Below are 6,000 nucleotides of genomic sequence, written 5' to 3'. Positions count from 1 at the left end.
AGCTCCGGACTGAGGGACGGCAGCTCCGGACTGAGGGACGGCAGCTCCGGACTGAGGGACGGCAGCTCCGGACTGAGGGACGGCAGCTCCGGACTGAGGGACGGCAGCTCCGGACTGAGGGACGGCAGCACCGGACTGGATGGCGGATCCTGGCTGGCTGGCTCTGGCGGATCCTGGCTGGCTGGCTCTGGCGGATCCTGGCTGGATGACGGCTCTGGCGGATCCTGGCTGGATGACGGCTCTGGCTGGTCATGGCTGGATGACGGCTCTGGCTGGTCATGGCTGGATGACGGCTCTGGCTGGTCATGGCTGGATGACGGCTCTGGCTGGTCATGGCTGGATGACGGCTCTGGCTGGTCATGGCTGGATGACGGCTCTGGCTGGTCATGGCTGGATGACGGCTCTGGCTGGTCATGGCTGGATGACGGCTCTGGCTGGTCATGGCTCGCTGACGGCTCTGGCTGGTCATGGCTCGCTGACGGCTCTGGCTGGTCATGGCTCGCTGACGGCTCTGGCTGGTCATGTCTGGCGGAAGGCTCTGGCTGATCCTGTCTGGCGGAAGGCTCTGGCTGATCCTGTCTGGCGGAAGGCTCTGGCTGATCCTGTCTGGCGGAAGGCTCTGGCTGATCCTGTCTGGCAGAAGGCTCTGGCTGATCCTGTCTGGCAGAAGGCTCTGGCTGATCCTGTCTGGCAGAAGGCTCTGGCTGATCCTGTCTGGCGGAAGGCTCTAGCGACTCCTGTCTGGCGGAAGGCTCTAGCGGCTCCTGTCTGGCGGACGGCTCTGTAGGCTCATGGCAGACGGGCGGCTTTTCAGGCTCATGGCAGACGGGCGGCTTTGAAGGCTCAGTACCGACGGGCAGTTCATGCGACGCTTGGCAGACGGACAGTTCAGACGGCGTTGGGCAGACGGGCAGTTCAGGCGCCGTTGGGCAGACGGGCAGTTCAGGCGCCGCTTGGCAGACGGGCAGTTCAGGCGCCGCTTGGCAGACGGCAGACTCTGGCCGGCTGAGACGCACTGTAGGCCTGGTGCGTGGTACCGGAACTGGAGGTACCGGGCTAAGGACACGCACCATCAGGCTAGTGCGGGGAACAACAACAGGGCACACTGGACTCTCAAGGCGTACTATAGGCCTGGTGCGTGGTACCGGCACTGGTGTTACCGGGCTGAGGGCACGCACATCAGGGCGAGTACGGGGAGAAGGAACAGTGCGTACAGGGCTCTGGAGACACGCAGGAGGCTTGGTGCGTGGTGTAGGCACTGGTGGTACTGGGCTGGAGACACGCACCATACGGCTAGTGCGTGGAGGAGGAACAGGGCTCTGGAGACGCACTGGAAGCCTGGTGCGTGGTGTAGGCACAGGTGGTACTGGGCTGGAGCGGGGAGGTGGCGCCGGAAATACCGGACCGTGCAGGCGTACTGGCTCCCTTGAGCACTGAGCCTGCCCAACCTTACCTGGTTGTATGCTCCCCGTCGCCCGACCAGTGCGGGGAGGTGGAATAACCCGCACCGGGCTATGTAGGCGAACCGGGGACACCATGCGTAAGGCTGGTGCCATGTAAGCCGGCCCGAGGAGACGCACTGGTGGCCAGATATGTAGGGCCGGCTTCATGACATCCGGCTCAATACTCAATCTAGCCCTGCCAGTGCGGGGAGGTGGAATAACCCGCACCGGGCTATGCACACGTACAGGAGACACCATGCGCTCTACTGCGTAACACGGTGTCTGCCCGTACTCTCGCTCTCCACAGTAAGTACAGGGAGTAGGCGCAGGTCTCCTACCTGACTTCGCCATTCTCCCTCTTAGCCCCCCCCCCCAAGAAATTTTTGGGGTTTACTCACAGGCTTCCTACCGCGTCGTCGTGCTGCCTCCATTCGCCGGTATCCCTCCTCGCACTGCGCCAGAGAATCCCAGGCGGGCTCCGGCACTCGCCCTGGGTTGATCGCCCACCTGTCGATCTCCTCCCACGTAGTGTAGCCCAGATCCTTCTCCTGCTTCCGAGCTAGCTCCTCGAAACACCGCCTCTCTGCTTTCGCTGCCTCCAGCTCAGCTTTGGGGCGGCGATATTCTCCTGGTTGAGCCCAGGGTCCCTTTCCGTCCAATATTTCCTCCCAAGTCCACGAGTCCTGATTCTTTGGCCGCTGCTGTTGGTTCCTCTCACGCTGCTTGATCCATGGTTGGTGGGTGATTCTGTAACAGCTGTCCTCCTCCTCTTCGGAAGAAGAGGAGGAGTAGGGATTGGACCAAAGCGCAGCGTGGAATGTAGACATAATTAAGTTTATTAAAGTAAATACGAAAACCGAAAACACTTCAACAAACTACAAAATAACAAACGCACGTAGACTGACCTAAAACATGAGAACTTACATATAACACGAAGAACGCACGAACGAACAAACCGAAACAGTCCCGTGTGGTGCAACATACACAGACACGGAAGACAATCACCCACAAACAAACAGTGTGAACAGCCTACCTTTATATGGTTCTCAATCAGAGGAAACGTCAAACACCTGTCCCTGATTGAGAACCATATAAGGCTAATTACAAATGACCTAAACATAGAAACACAAAACATAGAATGCCCACCCCAACTCACGCCCTGACCAACTAAACACATACAAAAATAACAGAAAACAGGTCAGGAACGTGACATGATCACTGTTCTCAACTTGTCGTTGCACATCTCACACTACAGAGCATTGCAGATTTTGTGCCGACATGCTTGTAAAATATTGGGACGTCTGGGACAGCTCAAAGACAAGATCGTTAGCCCTCAGATTGCGTCTCTGACCCTCTCACATTAAATGAATGTCGGCGATGGCCGCTCGCTCCTTTGTAGGCAACGACATGAGGATTTTGTCTCCAACCTCAAACTTGTCTGGGACAGCTAAATCGGGGCCAAAATCGTGTAGTGTACACCCGGTTTAAGGATGGGAGAGACATCACATTCATCACAGCTCCTTGCTGAAGGTGACGTTGATCATGTACTGCTTCTCGTGGGGTGAGCCTGATGTTCGGCATGTCACGCCTCATGTCTGAAACATCAAAATGCATATGCATCTACAAATCATTGTTTTACACAATATTGTATCATATTTTGAGTTGCTGACCTGTTCATCCACAGGCTTGTGCTGTAGTCTCCACAACTGGATCAGACTGACACAGGATTTCCAGTCAGCGGATGGTCTGAGGGATGCACTCATGTTGGACTGGAAAACAAAGAGACATTTGGCCAGTGGTAGGTATTTTTCAATGCTGTATCACCATCCAATCGTAACACATACCAACTTTTGACAATGTGACAAGTGGTCCCTCGACGCCCAATCTTAAGTCATGAACACCATACACAAACATACTGCACAGATATCTCTTCAAATTCATTGTTGTACACAATATTGTATTAAATTTGATGAGTTACTGACCTGTCCGTCCACAGGCTCGATCTGCTGTAGTCTCTACAAATGGACACTTGAGCTCGGATCACACTGGCACATGATGTCCATGCACTGGATGGCCTGAGCGATTCACTCCTGTTGGACTGGAAAACAAAAGAGACATTTGGTCAGTGCTGTGTCAACATCTTTATCTGGACAGAAAATGTACTGTTTATCATAACACAAACCCACCTTGGACAATGTGACAAATGGTCCCTCAACAACCAATCCTCATGCCTCATTGTTTGTTCTTGTTTCCCAATCAACAGTCTGGATCTTCCTCTCTGCCATGGTGGATGAGCTACCTTTCCTGGTAAATTTTCCCACGGGAAAATGACAGCTGCAGACCCGAGTGTTGTCACTGGGTTTTCTGTCCGCCCATCTCAAAGACTGTACTTCTGATTAGAATTCTCAAGAGGAAAGTTAAAACCTTGCTAACATTAGGCACTTCAAGAAGCTAAGTAAACAATGATCATTACACAGGTGCACCTTTTGCAGTTTTGTCACACAACATAATGCCACAGATGCCTTAAGTTTTGAGGGGACAGGCAATTGGCATGCTGGCTGCAGGTATGTCCACCAGAGCCTAGAATGTAATGTTAATTTCTGTACCGTTAGCATAATTTTACCTCCTTACCTCCTCTATACCTCCAACATTGTTTTGGAGGTATAGACACAGTACGTCCAACAAGCCTCACAACCGCAGACCACGTGTAACCACGCCAGCCCAGGGCCTCCACATATGGCTTCTTCACCTGTGGGATCATCTGGGGAGGAGGAAGAGGGAGTATTTCTGTCTGTAATAAAACCCTTTTAATAAATAATGTAATAAAAACCTTGGGAAAAACTCATTCTGATTGGCTAGGCCTGGCTCACCAGTGGATGGGCCTGGCTCCAGTGAGTAGGCCTATGCCCTCCAATGGCTGTGCCACTGCCCAGTCATGTGAAATCCATAAATTAGGGCCTAATTAATTTATTTCAATTGAATGATTTCCTTTTATGAACTGTAACTCAGTAAAATCTTTGAAATTGTTGCATGTTGAGTTTTATATTTTTGTTCAGTGTGTATATATAGTTATTGAACAATAATATATGAGGGATTGGAAATGATGCAGACAATTACATAGATAGAAGCTGTTAGGTTCTAAATTAACAGAGTAAAAAACTCACGGATGCTTAGTAAAGCTCAAACCAAGTTTATTCACCCACATACAGCTGCATAACACGGAACCCAAACCGGCTGCGAGCATGCGCCATCGTGCGCTATCGTGCATAAATGTATTTTGCCCCCCCACACCAAACGCGATCACGACACGCAGGTTAAAATATCAAAACAAACTCTGAACCAATTACATTAATTTGGGGACAGGTCGAAAAGCATTAAACATGTATGGCAATTTAGCTAGCTAGCTTGCACTTGCTAGCTAACGTTAATTTGTCGTATTTAGCTAGGTGGCTGTTGCTAGCTAATTTGTCCTGGGATATAAAACAATGAGTTGTTATTTTACTTGAAATGCACAAGGACCTCTACTCCAACAATTAATCCACACATAAAACGGCCAACTGAATCGTTTCTAGTCATCTCTCCTCCTTCCAGGCTTTTTCATCTTTGAACTTATATGGCGATCGCATCTAAACTTTCATTGTATTACCACGACAACCGGCAACAAAGTTAGTCTTTCAATCACCCACGTGGGTATAACCAATGAGGAGATGGCACGTGGGTACCTGCTTCTATAAACCAATGAGGAGATGACTTTCAGCGCGATCTGCGTCAGAAATAGGAATGACTTCTATTTTAGCCCTTGGCGTCGCAGACGCTCGTTGGCGCGTGCGGGCAGTGTGGGTGCAATAATTGAATAACATTGATTTCTAAATGTATTTTGCGACGCTCGCACACGCGACGTGTCCGGTCTGGTCAGCATGTAAGACAAAGAACATATTAACACAAGTACTGGTATTTAAACCTTTTTCCTATGTCTCCAACACATCTGAACAGCCAATACATCTCTGTTGCTAGACAGAACCTTTGTGATATCTGTTCTTCCTCACTTCATCTGACCTGACCTCGGCCCCAAATTTCTGTCTCCTCCCCATATGATCCCTGATGTCTAACAATAAAATATTCTGACGGAATGTAAATGTTCTACATTCCCCTCTAACCCTTAGTGACATGAATAAGGATACTTCATATTTTCACGTTTAGAACTCAGAACCAATCAAAGCCTTTGGTTGGAAAATCATTCCTCATGAAGCTGGTTGAGAGAATGCCAAGAGTGTGCAAAGCTGTCATCAAGGTAAAGGGTGGCTACTTTCAAGATTCTCAAATATAAAATATATTTTGATTTGTTTAACACTTTTTTGGTTATTACATGATTCCATATGTGTTATTTCATAGTTTGGATGTCTCCACTATTTTTCTAAAATGTAGATAATAGTAAAAATAAAGAAAAACACTGGAATGAGTAGGTGTGTCCAAACTTTTGACTGGTACTGTATAAGAGGTGTGAACTGTTGACCACACCCCCTGACTTTGAGAAGCTCTGACGCTACCTGAATCAAGC

General features: G+C 49.8%; 1 long non-coding RNA gene across 1 annotated transcript; it reads left to right on the top strand.

The window, feature by feature from the left end:
* The first annotated feature begins 2,593 nt into the window (after positions 1 to 2,593).
* LOC120066800 lies at positions 2,594 to 4,181 on the top strand. The gene is made up of 3 exons (XR_005478795.1): positions 2,594 to 3,240; positions 3,439 to 3,563; positions 3,706 to 4,181. It is a non-coding gene; the product is annotated as an uncharacterized LOC120066800 (long non-coding RNA).
* The last annotated feature ends 1,819 nt before the right edge of the window (positions 4,182 to 6,000 follow it).

The sequence above is a fragment of the Salvelinus namaycush genome, chromosome 21, assembly GCF_016432855.1.
Source record: "Salvelinus namaycush isolate Seneca chromosome 21, SaNama_1.0, whole genome shotgun sequence".
Lineage (NCBI taxonomy): Eukaryota > Metazoa > Chordata > Actinopteri > Salmoniformes > Salmonidae > Salvelinus > Salvelinus namaycush.
This window is presented reverse-complemented; position numbering and strand designations above follow the sequence as displayed.